The sequence below is a fragment of the Ornithorhynchus anatinus genome, chromosome 14 (genome assembly GCF_004115215.2).
Source record: "Ornithorhynchus anatinus isolate Pmale09 chromosome 14, mOrnAna1.pri.v4, whole genome shotgun sequence".
Lineage (NCBI taxonomy): Eukaryota > Metazoa > Chordata > Mammalia > Monotremata > Ornithorhynchidae > Ornithorhynchus > Ornithorhynchus anatinus.
Genome location: NC_041741.1, coordinates 43,684,187 through 43,701,688, shown reverse-complemented (window position 1 = coordinate 43,701,688; position 17,502 = coordinate 43,684,187). Strand labels below are relative to the sequence as shown.

General features: G+C 47.9%; 1 protein-coding gene across 1 annotated transcript in view; it reads left to right on the top strand.

Annotated features, from left to right (window-relative positions):
* The first annotated feature begins 1,372 nt into the window (after positions 1 to 1,372).
* The window catches only part of MYH9 (myosin heavy chain 9), a 101,482-nt gene continuing 85,352 nt past the window's right edge, over positions 1,373 to 17,502 (top strand). Inside the window, exon 1 of the mRNA XM_029079304.2 lies at positions 1,373 to 1,523. The gene's annotated coding sequence lies outside the window, so the exon portion shown is untranslated. The remainder of the gene's footprint in view (positions 1,524 to 17,502) is intronic.

The window sequence follows — 17,502 nt, the reverse complement described above, 5'->3', positions numbered from 1 at the left end:
TCGATGATGTTGTCTTGTTTTTGTTTTGTTCTCTTTTGCTCTGCCGTCTGTCTCCCCCTCTAGACTGTGAGCCTGTCTTGGGGCAGGGATGGTCTCTGTCTGTTGCCCAATTGTCCATTCCAAGCGCTTAGTCTGGTGCTCTGCACATAGTAAGCGCTCAATAAACACTACTGAATGAATGGGCAGGGATGGTCTCTATCTGTGGCCAAATTGTCCATTCCAAGCGCTTAGTTCAGTGTTCTGCACATAGGAAGCGCTCAATAAATACAATTGAATGAAGGGGCAAGGATTGGCTCTGTTGCCGGATTGTCCATTCCAAACGTTTAGTCTGGTGCTCTGCACATAGTAAGTGCTCAAGAAATACTACTGAATGAATGAATTGGGCAGGAATGGTCTCTATCAGTTGCCGAATTGTCCATTCCAAGCGCTTAGTCCAGTGCTCTGCACAGGGTAAGCGCTCAATAAATACGATTGAATGAATGAACAGGCAAGGATGGTCTCTATGGGTTGCCGAATTGTCCATTCCAAGCGCTTAGTCCAGTGCTCTGCACGTGGTAAGTGCTCAATAAATACGATTGAATGAATGAATGAACAGGCAGGGATGGTCTCTATGGGTTGCCGAATTGTCCATTCCAAGCGCTTAGTCCAGTGCTCTGCACATAGGAAGCGCTCAATAAATACGACTGAATGAATGAATGAACAGGCAGGGATGGTCCCTGTTGCCCGATTGTCCATTCCTAGCGCTTAGTTCAGTGCTCTGCACATAGGAAGCGCTCAATAAATAAGATTGAATGAATGAACGAACGGGCAGGGATGGTCCCTGTTGCCCGATTGTTCATTCCAAGTGCTTAGTCCAGCGCTCTGCAAGGAGTAAGCGCTCAATACATGCTACTGAATGCATGCACGGTGGCTGCAGGCCTCAGGGCGGAACCCGAGGAGAAAGGCTGCATCCTCCTCAGCCCTCGGCCTTCCCGGGGGCTCCTTTTCTCTCCCCGGTTCGACCGAGGGGAAGGAGGGAGGAGAGGAAGGGGGTTTGCGAACGCCCGGGGCCGAGAGGACCCAGTCTGGCCCAGTTTGGCCCAGTCAGGCTAAGGCGGGGGCCGTGTGGCCCAGTGAGGCCCGCAGGCCTTCCGCCCGGCCCCGCCCACTTCGCCCTCCGCCCTTCCAATTGGCTCCCTCCCCCGTCAATCGCCCTCGGCTCCGCCGGCCCGAGGGGGAGGCGCCCTCCCCTCCTATTGGACGAGCCCCCCGCCACTCCGGGGAAGAGCGGCGGGGCGATTGGCCGTGGCGGGGAGGGGGGCGGGGCCTGCCCCGCGGGCGTCCCGGGCCGGGCGGGGGAAGAGGGAGCTGGGCGAGGCGAGCGGTGCAGAGCGCGGCGGGGCAGAGCGCAGCGCGGAGCGGCGCAGTGCATCGCCTGGCGGCGCTTCCCGGGCCGGAGGAAGAGCAGCGGAGCGACGCAGCCACACCCGCCGCGGTCCCGGCCCCCTCCGGACCTGCCGTTCCCCGGGAGGAGCCCAGCTCAGGTGGGCCGCCGGCTTCCGAAAATTGCGAGGCCGGCGGAGGACGGCAAACGCGGGCCGCACGCCCCGGAACCCACGTTGGTTCACGGGCCGAGGCCCAGGCGGGCGGGCGGAAAACTGGGCGGCCGGTCCTTCCTCTTAGCCTAGCGTTCTGCACACAGTGAGCGCTCAACAAGTCCCCTCCAGTCGCTTGCCTTGAGCGCTTGCTCTGTGCAGAGCACTGAGCGCTTGCAATGGACAGTTAGGCGCCGAATGAAGGAAGCTTGTCTACCCTAGGGCTTAGAAGAGCGCTTGGCACAGAGTAAGCACTTACGTTTGGTTATTAATTAATGAATACCATGCTGTTAGGAATTCATGCGGTGGGATTTATTGAGCGCTTACTCTGTGCAGAGCACTAAGCGCTTGCAGTGGGCAGTTGGGCGCCGAATGAAGGAAGCTTGTCTACCTTATGGCTTAGAAGAGCGCTTGGCACAGAGTAAGCACTTAAGTTTGGTTATTAATATATTAGTACCATGTTGTTATTAATTCATTCGGTGGGATTTATTGAGCGCTTACTCTGTGCAGAGCACTAAGCGCTTGCAATGGACAGTTAGGCGCCGAATGAAGGAAGCTTGTCTACCTTATGGCTTAGAAGAGCGCTTGGCACAGAGTAGGCACTTACGTTTGGTTATTAATTAATGAATACCATGCTATTATTAATTCATTCAGTGGGATTTATTGAGCGCTTACTCTGTGCAGAGCACTAAGCGCTTGCAGTGGGCAGTTAGGCACCGAATGAAGGAGGCTTGTCTCTACCCCGGCGCTTGGCACAGAGTAAGCACTTAACTATTGTTAATAATATATTAAACCGTGCTGCTGTTGTTAATACATTAATTCAGTGGGATTTATTGAGCGCTTATTCTGTGCAGAGCACTAAGCGCTTGGAATGGACAGTTAGGCACCGAATGAAGGAGGCTTGTCTCTACCCGATGGCTTAGAAGAGCGCTTGGCACAGAGTAAGCACTTAAGGACTGTTATTAATATATTAAATTATATTAATTAATTTATATTATTAATAATTCATTCAGTGGGATTTATTGAGCGCTTACTGTGTGCAGAGCACTGGACTGAGCGCTTGGAATGGACAATTAGGCACTGAATGAATGAAGCTCTGCTCTAGCTCTTGGCACAGAGTAAGCACTTAAGAATTCTTGTTATTAATATATTCAGGATGCCATGCTACTGTTATTATTAATGAATTCATTCATTCGGACTTATTGAGCGCTTACTGAGGCCAGAGCACTGGACTAAGCGCTTGGAATGGACAATTAGGCACCGAACGAATGAGGCTCAGCTCTACCCCGCTGCTTAGAAAAACGCTTGGCACAGAGTAAGCACTTAAGTATTCTTGTTGTTAATATATTAATGCTACCATTCTATTATTATTAATAATAAATTCAGCCAGTCGGATTTATTCAGTGCTTACTATGTGCAGAGCACTGGACTAAGCGCTTGGAAAGTACAATAGAGCAGTAAAGAGAGACAATCCCTGCCCATAACCGGCTTACAGTCTAGACAGACATCAGCGCAGGTAAACAGACATCAATATAAATAGAATTATGTTTATATATACATATATAGAGTGGGGGAAGGGGTAAAGAGAGGGGGAGCTGAGGAAAAGGGCTTAATCTGGGAAGGCCTCTTGGAGGAGGTGCACCTTCAGTAGGGCTTTGAAGGGGGGGTACCATTGATTGACTCACTTTCTGACATCCCCATCCCTCTAAAGCCCCAGCGTTTGGGGGAAACTCATTTCCCCCCATGCCAGAGGACTTGGGTTCTAATTCTGCCGCTGGCACTGTCTCTGTCCCACCCAGGGACCTTGCTCAAGTCACTTAACTGCTCCGCGCCTCAGTTCCCTCATCTGTAAAATGGGGATAAATCCCAGAACTCTCTCCTGCCTAGACTGAGGCCCAAGTGGGACAGGGACAGTGATGCTAAATCCTTTTTCTCCCCAGTGCTGAATTCAGCACTTGGCACCTAGTAAATACCGCACTTTCTCTTAGGATGATTGCCAGTTTTTCCCAAGATGATTTCCAGTTTTCCCTAAGCAGCCCTGGGTGAGATTTCTGAGGTTAACAGCACCTTCTTAACTTTGACGTGGGTAGGCCGTCCCAGGGGCAGCCTGGGGTCTGAGCTTGCTTTGGGATGTTTTGCCTCTTGCTTTTTAATAATAATAATAATGACAACGGCATTTAAGCACTTACTATGTGCAAAGCACTTTTCTAAGCACTGGGGAGATACAAGGTGATCAGGTTGTCCCACGTGGGGCTCACAGTCTTCATCCCTATTTTACAGAGGAGGGAACTGGGGCACAGAGAAGACTTCCCCAAAGTCACACTGCTGACAAGGGGCTGAGCCGGGATTTGAATCCATGACCTGTGACTCCCAAGCCCATGATGCTTCTCTTCTTTTTAGCTCCTTGGAGATAACGGGGAGGCAGACAGACAGACCCGTTTGGCATCAGTCAGGGCCTTCTTGCCTGAGTCAGAGGCTGTGACTGCCCCTCTGCAAGATCTTGGGCTTGGTTTCCACCCTCGGGTCTCGACTTCCCCCATTTCGGTTGGTCCCGCTCGGCCCGGCCAAGGGGAAGGGGGCTGGGCCGGGGCCTGAATGGACAGAGAATTAATAGGTGCGGTGGAAGTGGGCAGCCTTAAAAGTGTGGCCATCACCACGACTGCACATCCTGCCTCCCCCTCCACACACACAAACTCCCCAGCTGTTCAACTTTACCTACTGGACCCTCTTTGCAAACGAAAACCGACTTGTAGAATTGCCTGCCCCACGCAGTGTCACCCAGATAGAAGCTAATCATCATCATTAATGGTATTTATTGAGGGTTTACTGTGTGCCGAGCAATTAGTTGCATTTATGGAGCCCTTGCTGGATTCAGAGCACTGTAAGGAGCACCTGGGAGCAGCGGGGTTTAGGGGAAAGATCACGGGCTTGGGAGTCAGAGGACGTGGGTTCTAATTCTGGTCCCGCCACTTGTTGCTGGTTGACCTTGGGCAGGCCAGTTCCCTCTTCAGGAAAATGGGGATGAAGACTGTGAGCCCCACCTGGGGCAACCTGATTACCTCGTATCTACCCCAGTGCGTAGTACAGTGCTTGGCACATAGTAACCACCCAAGAGATACCATCATCATTATCATTTTTGGACTGGAACAGAGTCGGTAGGCACGTACCCCTGCCCACAAGGACTTTACTGGCCTAGTGGACTGACCCGCCAGGACACAGATTTTAATGCCTCTGGGAATCATTCATTTGTTCATTGTCATTTTTATTGAGCACTTACTTTGTGCAGGGGACTGTATTAAGCGCTTGGAAAGTACAATTCGGCAACAGATAGAGGCAGTCCTTACCCAACAACGGGCTCACGGTCTACAAGGGGGAGCCAGACGCCAAAACAGGTAGACAGGCCTCAATAGGGGATTCCCCTGATCTTGCCACAATTATTGAGCACTAAACGGGGTTGGTCTGATGGATGAGGAGCTCCTGCTCTGCCGTCCTTGAATTCATGCTTCAAATCCTCCCCTCCCCCTTTACTTTCCAGAGAACTCACCTTTGGGTTAAAGAGAAATCTGCTTATCTCTATTGCATTCTTCCTGTTGTGCTAAGGATGGGGTTTCTTGCCTCCACCCTCTGAAGCCACACCCAGGCCTACAGTGGAGCCTTGCAACTGGGCTTCTGTAACTTCCAGGCTCCTTTAATGTTCTTTTTTCTGTCTCCTACCGAAAGCGACTGGGAGCGTGCTAGCTGGGGATGTGTAGAGGGGGATGTCTTTTTTCATTTTCCAAAGCTGAAAAGATTTTCTGGGAGGGTGGGCTGGCCATAACTGCAGGCCTGGAAGCCCTACTCTTTTCAGAAAGGATTTGTGGCCGAAGGCCGTAGCCCAGGGTCTCCCATCCAACCTGCCTGTGAACCTGAGTTTGACAAGAGCAGGATTTGAAAGAAATAGGAGTGCTCAGTTACCGTTGAAAGTTATTCACCGGGTAACAAGGTGTCCAATCTCACCCAGCCTCTTTGCCAACCAGCCTCGAGCTGGTGAACATGCAGGGCCCTTTGACTCATAACCAGGTAATCTGATTTTTAACTGCAACCCACACCTTTTTTTCCTTTCACAAGAACAGTGAAGACTTTCTCATTCAGCCCTACTTGAGCTCACCTCAGTTACCAGAGAGGAGTATCCCAAAGTCACAAAAGCCACAGGGTTGGTCCGGGATAATTCCAGAGCCATTATATCTGGTGGTGGGATGACTTCTGGCCGTGTTTAAAATGAATCTGACGACAACAGAGTTGGATTTTTTTAGTTAGGCGGTTCGAATTTGTCAGATTCTGATGTTCATTCATTTGTATTTATTGAGCTTTTACTGTGTGCAGAGCACTGTACGAGGTGCTTGGAAAGTACAATATGGCAACAAATAGAAACAATCCCTACCCAACAACAGGCTGTGTTGCCTTGGTCTTGGGTGTATCCGCTTATTGAATTCTTTGGGCAAAGAGAGTTTGCAAAGTCGTTCTAGAAATGCTACCTTTTTAGAGCGAAGGAGGGTTTAAAAACTTAGCAGTTTCTTAGAAATTCAGTTGTTGGTGTAAAAGTTCAGAGAGTTACCTGTTCTAAAACTTAAAGCAGGTTATGCAAGTACTCGGGAAGGTGTAACCAGGGCTTTCAAGGTGTCTGAGTTTGGGGACACTAACAATTTTGAATTTAGGGTGGAGATGGGAGAATTTCTCTCAGCGTCCGGCGTGTCTTGGAGGAAGTCGCGTATATTCATCTCAGGCACTTTGTTTTGCCTACCTCGTTCCGGAAAAAAATAAAAAAAGAACTTGTGAATTCTTTACCTAGCAGGATTTTGTAGGTCCTTAGGATATTGCCAGTAACTAAAATAGGGCTACTCTCTCTCTTCATTTCATTTTCTTGCTAATCCTTGGGTCCAGCCCTCGGCAGCTGGACACCTTCATTTTGGGAAGAAAAGGGGAATGGGGAGGGCGGAGCAGCCTCTCCTCTCAGCCCAGCCTTACCCTCCGCAGGGAAAACAAAGGAAATTCCCCCTAGTGCTTGTCGAACTATTGAGAATAATGAAAATGTGTGCGGTGTCGTAATAAAATGAATGTCCTAATTCACTAAGTGCAAAGCAGTTTGTCAACCTAAAGGGGCAGGAAATGCATTTTTCTGCAGCTGGGGCAGAGACTGGGTTTGTGGGCTTAACCCTTTTGGGGCTGGACCTCTGTCCACACGTCCTCCCAAAAGCCCCTCTTCACGTGGATGCACATCAGTATTTATTGAGTGCTTACCGTGAGCAGTGCACTGTACTAAGCACTTGAGTGTAGTGGACAGATCCATGGACCTGGGAGTCTGGAGGCCATGGGTTCTAATCCTATGTCTTGTAGTTTGATGGATGCTGTGAATTTTACAGCGATCCTGAGGGCTAGGGCCCTCCAATTAATAATAATGTTGGTATTTGTTAAGCGCTTACTATGTGCCGAGCACTGTTCTAAGCGCTGGGGTAGACACAGGGGAATCAGGTTGTCCCACGTGGGGCTCACAGTCTTCATCCCCATTTTACAGATGAGGGAACTGAGGCACCGAGAAGTTAAGTGACTTGCCCAAAGTCACACAGCTGGCAAGTGGCAGAGCTGGGGTTCGAACCCATGACCTCTGACTCCAAAGCCCGTGCTCTTTCCAGTGAGCCACGCTTCTTCTCTAATTGCTCCAGTTGCACCATGACAGGCTGGGAGAGGGGTGAGAGAGGTTATTTATTTCTGTGTGAGTTTCTAGTTGAAGAGGCAGCCCATTTCCTCCGAAGCTCAGGAAATTAAAGCTGTAAACCCATCAATCAGTGGTATTTACTGACCACTTTGTGCAGAGCACTGTCCTAAGCACTTGGGAGAGTACAATATGACAGAGTTGGTAGACACATTCCCTGCCCATGACGAGTTTACTGTCTGGAGGCTGTTATCTCCCAGGGTAACTGGAGGGCTATCAGTATCTGGCTTTAGGTGCACCTCTGAACCAACTATTAATCAAAATTCTGTGTCTGTATTTGAGTCCTGGGGGTATCTGCTGTGTCCTCAAGTAACTCCTCCCACAGGAATTTGAAGCTTAAACTGAGGTCTCCTCTTTAGATGTTCCTTGTCTTGAAGGCAGTGAACAGCCTCTTAATTTTGCAGCCTGTGGACATCCAGGGCCTCATGTATGTTACCCAGAAGACCATTATAGATCTGTTTTTGCCAGGGGTCTTGTGGATTTTTTAAAAAGTACATTAGCCTTCTTAGCCTACCCAGGTAAATAGAGCTTGAACTCTTTACTTTCTATCCCAAGATCCTCTAAAGTGGAACCTCGTTGTGGGCAGGGTATGTGTGTGTTATGGTGTACTCACCCAAGTGCTTAGTAGAGTGCTTTGCATGCAGTAAGTGCTCAAGAAATATGATCAATTAATTGATCCCAATTTCATTTGTGAAACCCATTGTGTAGCTGCATCTACTCACATTGCTGCTTCATTTCTCTCCCCAGAACCCACACTCTCAAACCCACAACATCACACTTGGATACCAAATATGTTCTAAAACATAAGGTGTAATTGTCAAATACAGTTGCCCTTTTTATTTGAAGAATATACCTTGGATGGTGAAATTCATCCATTCACTAGAATGGAAAAGACCAGCAATAGAACAGATAATTGCCTTTTTATATTGTTGAGTTGTGGAAATTGAAGGTTGCTAGCCACTTTGACCTTTTGGATGATATTGATTGTACCCCATCATATTAGCATGATACACATGGAAAGTGGGTTTTCTTCTTAGTCTTCCCTTGGGAATTCTAACGGTTGGGCTAGGATAGTGTGGTAAGCAGCAGGAATCTTTTGAGCAAGGCCTGCATTTCCTGTGAATTTTTTTGGGGGTGGTGGGGGTAGAGTATGACACATGAGGAACTTAGTGACAATCCTTTGAGAAACAATGTGGCCCAGTAGATAGAGCATGGTCCTGGGAGTCAGAAGGATTCATTCAATAGTATTTATTGAGCGCTTACTATGTGCAGAGCACTGTACTAAGCGCTTGGGATGAACAAGTCGGCAACAGATAGAGACGGTCCCTGTCGTTTGACGGGCTTACAGTCTAATCGGGGGAGACAGACAGACAAGAACAATGGCACTAAACAGCGTCAAGGGGAAGAACATCTCGTAAAAAGGATCTGGGTTCTAATCCCGGCTCTGCCACTTGTCTCGTGTGACCTTGGGTAAGTCACTTCACTGCCCTGTGCTTCAGTTACCTCATTTGTACATTGGGGATTAAGTCTGTCAGCCCAATGTGGAACAGGGACTCTTTCCATCCTAAATATCTTAGATCTACCCAGGGACTCTTTCCATCCTAAATATCTTAGATCTACCCCAGTGGTTAGTATAGTGCCTAGCACATAGTAAGCACTTAAATACCACAAAGATAAAAGTCATTAAAAGTTTTATGGAACCCCACCAAATCTACCATCTGGGCTCTGAATATCTTTAGCAACCCAGCCTTCTCCCCATCTTCCTCACTGACTAAATTCTTCCTCTAGACCGTAAACTCATGGTGGGCAGGGAACATATCTACCAGCTCTTTTGTATGGTACTCCCCCAAGTGCTTAGTACAGTGCTTTACACACAGTAAGCACTCAGTAAGTACCATCGATTGATTAGGTGTGATGAACCTAGTAGCAGTAGTAAACGATACTAACACACCAGGTTCCACGTCTCTTTAAAAGTAGCCTGGCCTGCTTTCAGGGTGACTTGAGTTCCCTACTTAGGCTCCTGGAGAAGAGCAGCATTGTTGACTGTCGAAGGTTTTCTTTTTTTCTTGATGGTATTTGTTAAGCGCTTACTACATGCCAGGCACTGTAGTAATAATAATAATAATAATAATGTTGGTATTTGTTAAGCTCTTACTATGTGCCGAGCACTGTTCTAAGCACTGGGGGAGATAAAAGGGAATCAGGTTGTCCCACGTGGGGCTCACAGTTTTAATCCCCATTTTATAGTTGAGGTAACTGAGGCCTGAGAAGTCAAGTGACTTGCCCAAAGTCACACAGCTGACAGGTGGCAGGGCTGGGATTAGAACCCATGACCTCTGACTCCTAAGCCCATGCTCTTTCCACTGAGCCACTCTGCTTCTCTACTAAGCGCTGGGGTAGATCTAAGACATTTAGGATACACAGTCCCTGTCTCACATGGGGCTCACAGTTTTAATCTCCCCCAACACTTTTACAGATGAGGTAACAGAGGTCCAGAGGAAGTGAAGTGACTTGCCTAAGGTCACACAGCAGACCAGGGGGATTAGAACCCAGGTCCGCCTGATTCCCAGAGGCCACGCTGCTGTCGAGTCAGTGTTCAGTTGACTGTTGTTTCATTGTGGGCCGGCCTGTACCTTCTACTTTCTCCTGACCTCCTTGGCTCTCCCTTCAGCTTTATAACCGGCTACGGTCAGGTCATCTGTTGGAACGCTCCTCAAGAGGCTACCCACAAGCACAGTCATCTCTCAAGGAGCTCTAGCACATGGGTGTGCCCATTGGAGGAAAGCTGGGCAAACTGTAGAATTGGCCTCCCTTCCCCACCTCCTCCGCCCCACCCTTGATTCATGCGGCTTTTTCTCTTCTCGAGAGGAAGTTGAACTCAGTTTCTTTGCTGCAGAGAAGTGAATCGCGCCTTATCCCTCCTCCTATGGGGAGGGGGGCTACTGCCGCATCCTTACAATGAATCTCTTAGTTTGTAACTGGTAAAGGAGCTTCCATTTTTCTTTGGAAGGCGGTTCCCGACAGAGAGGATGTACCCGCAGTTGACGGCATTTTCTAATATTCAACTTCACTTTTCCCTTTGCGTTGCTCCATTCCTTCCCGTTGCCCCCTCTTCTACCCCTTGGAATCTTAGATTTTTTTTTCCTTTTACAATATTTGCAAGTGGTTATCGCCATTTTGCGGGGTCCTCCTCCCCCTTCCCCTCCTTAGTCATCATTTACCAAAGCAACACATACTTAGCTCCTTTAATCTTTCCTCAAGAGTCAATCCTCTAGTCCCTTAATCTTTTTTTTTTCCCTGTTCCTCTGAACTCCTTCCAGTTGAACTGTTTCTTAAAGCTGAAGTTCCCACAAGTAAAAAACAAAACAAAAACAGAAAACAGTATTTCAGGTGGGGTCTTTGTAGAGCCATGGAGAGGGAAGGTGACAGTTTTTTTGTAACAAGTGGGAAATCCTCCCTGTTCAAAAATGACATAATAATAATGTTGGTATTTGTTAAGCACTTACTGTGTGCCGAGCACTGTTCTAAGTGCTGGGGTAGACACAGGGTAGGCATAGTGGTGCCTGGGGTGGTGTAGGGGTTCACTTATTCTGCCCTCTTTAGTTCTCCTATCAAGGAGACTACGGTGGTGGTGGCATTTAAATTAATAATTACGGTGGTGGCATTTAAATGCTCACTGGGGATTGACTACCGGTCACTGCCGCACATGAACCTAAGCATCTTTAGGTGGGAGAGAGCAGGGCTTTTTATCCCCATTTTACAGAGCAGTAAACTGAGGGCTAGAGAAATTAAGTGGCTTGCCCAACACCACCCAGCAGGCAGGTGGCAGGGTCAGCATTAGAATCCAGGTCCTTTCACTCCCAGGCCCGTCTTCTTACTACGAGGCCTTGCCGCTTCTCTGTTGACTTTTTCTCTCTTTTTCGCTTTATTGATTGACGCTTTGGTGTGTGTGAGCACTTCACATTTTCACTCCTCTTCACTATTCAAATGGGAAAGGCAATACCTGTTCTTCTCTAACCAGTTTAGGCCTTTTCATTAAATTGGACAAATGATCTAACAGAACATTGACCTTTCTTTTGGAGCCTCCTGTGTTCAGAAGCTAAGGTGCTTCCTGTGTTTTGCTTTGAGTCACTGCCCAGAAAATTCCCAGTTTGATAAAACAGGGAACTAAGGCCGTAATAAACACTTTGGGTGAGCTGCTCTCATTGGGAGTGAAATGGCCTTAAGTACCTGGGCTTACTGAAATTTTCCAGGGTTATTGGTGTTCTTTGGCTTCATTGTTCCTCTTGACTGTGAGCAAACACAGGTGAGGGACTGGTAATCAGATAATCTTTGGTGACCTTCCTTTTGCAGATAACAATAAGACACCTGAAGTTTTTCTGGAAATTCCTGGTGGGGAGGGAGAATTTGAGGGAGAGGAGGGTTTTTTGGCAAGTGACAGTCTAACAGTCAAACCGAATGACTCAAAAAAAGATTAAAAAACCCAGCTGAGGTGAAGGAGTCTTTGGGTGAAGACGGTGCAGAGACAGGGCAGAAGAGTGCCTTATTGTCTTTCATCAAAGACTACCCCCCCTCTGGAATTTTAAGTACAGGAGCTAAATCTCCTCCTGGAGCTAGGGAGTGTCCCTGGCCTCGCTGGGATTGGCAGGCTCCTTTTTAACCAAATTTATGGGATTGATTCAGGACAGGCACATCAGCCTGTTAGTTCTCCAATCTTTGGCGGGAAGCCCTACTAGTCTTCCAAGGAGCCCGCTTGCTGTCCAACCGGAAACCGTCCAGTTGTGTCTACCATGGGAGGTCTGTTGTCCTCTCCCAAGCGTTGAACCCATTGTTCTGCAAACAGTAAGTGCTCAATAAATCTCACCGAACGATTGATTGGACCAAGTCCAGTAAGTGGGATTTATTGAGCGCTTAAAGGGTGCAGAGCACCGGGTTGAGAGAGCACGGCAAAGTTGGTAGTCACATTGCCTAGCCACAGTGAGCTTGCAGTCTAGAGCGACCTTGAAGGGGTAGAGATCCTGAGCTGGGATCATGGCACATCCCGTCATACTGGAACAGGCCCCTCTCCCCCCTTCAACACTCTGCATCTACATTGTGTTTATAGTATTCATCCTAGCTTGTTTATCATCCGGGGATCCCGGCAGCTGCTGCTTCTGGAAATTCCTGGTGGGACAGCGGATGTGTGGATGGTTGTGTGCGGTCAGCAGGCAGTTTGCGGCCCTGGGACTTGAGCTGTAGTTATCTCTAGTGGATGCCGGGAAGGAGGCAGGGAGTTTGAAGAGTTTGGGAGTTTGCTGTTTGAGGAAGACTCCTCTCTAGATTTGCTGTGGGATGGAAGAGTAATTTCATGAATGGCTCCAGTTAGGTTAAGAAGGGAAAAAGGGCTTTGCTATTTATCCTAATTAGGCTGTCAATTGTGGCTGCAGTTATTTTTCCCTGTTTTCCTCAGTGTCAGTTAACGTTTAGGAGTTTATCAGTGAGGGTCTGAGGGGGGCAGGGATGTTGACTCACATTTTCTCCCCGCTCCCTTCCCCATTTTATGGGGGCGTTCAAAAATGTTCAGTGGCATGAAGGCAGTTCCCCGCCAGACTCTGAAAGAGAATGGTTCTTCTCATTGCAGCAATGCAGGGAAGGGCTGACTCTATCAATCAAGGGTACTTATTGAGTGCTTATTGTGTGCAGAGCACTGTACTGAGCGTTTGGGAGAGTACAGCACAACAGAGTTGGTAGACATGTTCCCTGCCCACAAGGAGCTTACAGTTTTAAAGGGTTTTCCCCCAGCTAGGGTTCTCCTAGACTGTGAGCCCATTGTTGGGTAGGGATTGTCTCTTTCTGTTGCCGAATTGTACTTCCCAAAGCGCTTAGTACAGTGCTTTGCACATAGTAAGCACTCGATAAATACGATTGAATGAATGAATTAGGGGAGGAGGGGAGGTAGGGTTAAGATCCTTAGGGCAAGAAAATGTTGCTGAAAAGAACTTGGTGTTGAGGTAAGAGGGAAACTAAGGGGTGGTACCTGGTAAGGGTATTCTGATGGTGGAAGGACCAGGGGCTAGTGAATACCTGGGGGAGCAGAAATGAGGAGGAAAAGATAAGATTAATTTTTTTGAAATGGTATTTAAGTGCTTACTGTGTTCCAGGCACCGTACTAAGTGCTGGGGTAGATAAAAGATCATTAGATTGGGCACAGCTGCTGTCCCACATAGGGCTCACAGTTTTCATCCCCATTTTTACAGATGAGGGAACTGAGGCCCAGAGAAATCAAATGACTTGTCCAAGTTCACCCAGCAGCCAAGTGGTGGAGCTGGGATTAGAACCCAAGTCCTCTGACTCCCAGGCCAGTGCTCTTTCCATTAGACCATACTGCTCCTCATTGTGATATCTAAGTGGTTACTATGTGCCAAACACTGTCCTATGTGCTGGGAGAGGTAATCAGATCAGGTGCAGTTTCTGACCCAGATGGAGCTCAGGGTCTAAGCGGGGAGGGAGAATGGACATTTAATCCCATTTTTACAGATGAGGATCCTGAGGCATAGAGAAGTGAAGTGACCTGTCCAAGGTCTCACAGCAGACTATTGGAAGGGCCGGGATTAGAATTCAGGTCCCCCGACTCCCAGGCCCAGGCTCTTCCCACTAGGTCCTTCTGCTTCAGAACAGTGACCGTGGGGCATGAGTAAGATGCCAGATGCCAAAATGGGTGATGGACAAGCAGGAAATGTTTGGTCACCATTATCCTAAGACAAGGAACCAGGTTCACCCCCTTAGGAGTTGGCAGGATTTTTAGCAAGGAGTTGCAACAGATCATATTCCTAGGTTTTAGGGTGGTTTTATTTAAACAGCTGAAGCAGCTTCTTTCAAGTAGCTAGCTAGATGTTTACATGGATTCTTTCTGGGGAAAGTGAGCTTTTAGTTGATTAATCTCCTCTCTCCCATCAAAATAGAGGAAGGAAAATATTGAAGACTTGGAGACTTTTTCTCCCACCAAGTGTCAGCTGCCCATCCACACACAGTTCAGGTGGACTTGTTTCCATCCCTTTGCAGCCCTCCTTTCCCAGTTGTTCAATTGATCATTCCGTGGTACAATTGAGCATTTATTATTTGGTGGACACTGTACTAAGCGGTTGGGAGAACACAGTACAAGAGAATTAGCAGACTTGTTCAGCATTTCTCCTTTGTGGAAGAGCAAGGGAGCGGCAGTTTTTTGTTTTTTTTAACATGTGTAGAGCTGGAGTTGCCATTTTTTATGTTTTTTGTCGTAGAAGAGAACTTTTCAAACAGTGGTGTGACTCAAATTGATTGGTCTTAAATGTGGAGGTAAGGGATAGGTCCATATCCAGGTTTGGAAAGTGCCTAGTCCAGTGCTGTGCACTCAGTAAGTGCTTAATATATGCCATTAATTGATTGATCAAGGGTTTGGTTGGCCCCCACCTTGAGTCCTCCGTGCATTCTGCTTAGTCCTCCTGGCTTCTCCTCATCTTGGCATGTGGGCCACTTCTCTGGGCCTCAGTTTCCTCATCTGGAAAACAGGGATGCAATACCCATTCTCCCTCCCTTTTAAACCCACATAGGACTGAGAGTGTGTTCACCCCTTGTATATTATCTTGTATAATACCCAGCTTTTAGTATGGTGCTTGGCACATAGTAAGTACTCCCAGCTCTGCCACCTGTCTGCTGTGTGACTTTGGGAAAGTCACTTCATGTCTCTGTATCTGTTACCTCATCTGTAAAATGGGGATTGATACTGTGGGACAGGGACTGTGTCCAATCTGATTAAATTGTATCTACCCCAGGCTTAGTACGTCTGGCACACTGTAAGCGCTTAACATATACCTCAATGATTTACAAACACCACAGTAATTAATAAAATTACAAGCTTTCATTTTCTTTTTCCTTTTTTTAAAAAAATAATTCTGGAGCCTATGCAACAGGAAAGAGTGGATGGAGAGGGAAAGGTGACAAAGCAAAGATCCACACCCCGTCATTCCCTTTTATTTCCTTCCCCCTAAAGTTGGCGGTACGGTTCTGCAGCTCCAACCCAAGCTCTAAGGCGGTCAACAGAGAGGGTGGCCTGGCGGGAGGGGGGCAGGGCCACACTCACTGCCCTCTCCGCTCTCCCGGCCTCCTTAAGAGGGACGACTCTTTTTTTTTCGAGTGGTCACAAGGAATGCGTTCTCCCTCTGGAATGTTTTCCTTGTGGGCACAGTGTCTCTGGGAGCGGAATTCTCTCCTCTGCTGAGGAGGCATGTATCGTCCGGCACTAATGAGAACCAACAGTGGCGGGAAACATATCGTCCGGGATCGTCAACTCGGATAGCAGATCCTGAAGCGAAGTGCCGGGCAGCCTCCTGTTGTAGCTCACTGTGCTGAGGGGTTCTGGTCGGGCAGATGGAACCCCCTCCTTCCTCCCTCGGTCTGCTTCTCCCTTCCTCCTCCTCCTCAGCTCGGGGAAGGAACTGACTGCCCGCTCAGGCTTGGAGAGCCTCGCTGACTTGATTTGGTCGAATGAACCACACGGCGCTCCGAATTCAAGCCGAGACACGTCCAACTTGTAAGGGCAGGGAAGGTACCTGGCGTAAGGCTTTGCTTAAGGGGGTTTCTCCATCCGTCAGGGACACCCGGATGTCTCCTAGGCGGCCTCAGAGGGAGTGAGACTTCCACTAGAATCCCCCCTGTACCTAACATTCCCCTCCTCCAGAATGCTGAGCTGGAGAGATTCTGGGCTGGTCAAACCAACGACTTACCTCCACGCTCACCTTTTTATATTAATGGGGAGTGGGTGGGGACGCTAGGCCGAGATCATGCTAATGGGAGTCATTGAGAAACACCTCATTCTAGCACTAATTACTCTGAGGGTGCTAGTCATCGGGCTGAAAACCCACCTGACCACCATGACTTCTCCCCCAGCTTGGGTATTTTTATTTTCTCTATTTCTCCCTTCAGCACGAAGGCCTGGAGTTTGTTCAGCTAATTCCCCAACCAGTTAGTGAACTTAGGAAACTTCTATCAGAGGAGAAACCTAAGGCCAGGGAGGGCAGTACTGAGCGATAGGGCATGGGTCATGAAATGAAGCTTCTACCAATCATGTACTCGCCCAAGCGCATAGTACAGTGCTCTGCACACAGTAAACTCTCAATAGAGGAAGGAGCAGCGTGGCCTAGTGGAAAGAGCATGAACTTGGGAGTAAGAGGACCTGGGCTGTAATCCCATCTGTTGTATGACCTTTGGGCAAATCACTTCACTTCTTTGGGCCTTGGTTTCCTCATCTGCAGAATGGGGGTTCAGTGGCTGTTTGTTCTTTCTCCTACTCAGACTGTGAGCCCCATCAATCAGTTGTGTTTATTGAGTGCTTACTATGCTCAGAACCCTCTACTAAGTGCTTGGGAGAGTACAGTACAACAGAAGTAGCAGATATGTTCCCTGCCCTTACGAGCTTATGGTCTAGAGGGGGAGGCGGACATTTAGAATGAATAAGTACTTTATAATATATAATTTAAAGATATGTACCATGTTGGACAGGGTCTGTGCCCAATCAGATTAACTTGTATCTATCCCAGAGTTTAGAACAGTGTTCGATGTCTAGTATGTGCTTAACAAATGTCATAATAATAGTAATGATAGATATCATTGATTGGTTGATTAAATGCAGCCCCTGATTTTTTGGGCAGAGAAAGGGGCTGGTTCTGTATCTCTTAAGTGGCCATATTGATCTAGTGGTCCTTAGATGATATGGTAGTTTAGGTGCCTTGACTTTTAGCTTCTGGACCAGAATTTAAGGAATGTGATTGGCAGCTGACAGCAGCAATCAAGAGGTTAAGGGGAGAGTGGCCTGCAACTTAAAAGTATCCTTCTGGCATTACCAAATAAACTTTACACTCCTGCAGCGCTTTGATAATTTTGTCAGAGGTTACCCATGACAAAATGTTCATGAAATTCGTGGTTCTGTCGTCCGTAATGATCCATCTGATGAGACCAGCACTGCCCATTTCAGAAGCTGGCTTGGTACCTTTCTTCCTTCCATCAGCCTGGGAAGCAGTGTGACCTAGTGGTTAGAGCCTGGATGTGGGAGTCAGCAGGACATGGGTTCTAATCCTGGCTCTGCTTCTTGTCTGCTGTGTGATCTTGGGCAAGTCACTTCACTTGTCTGTTATACTTTTATATTGTACCCTCCAAAGCGCTTAG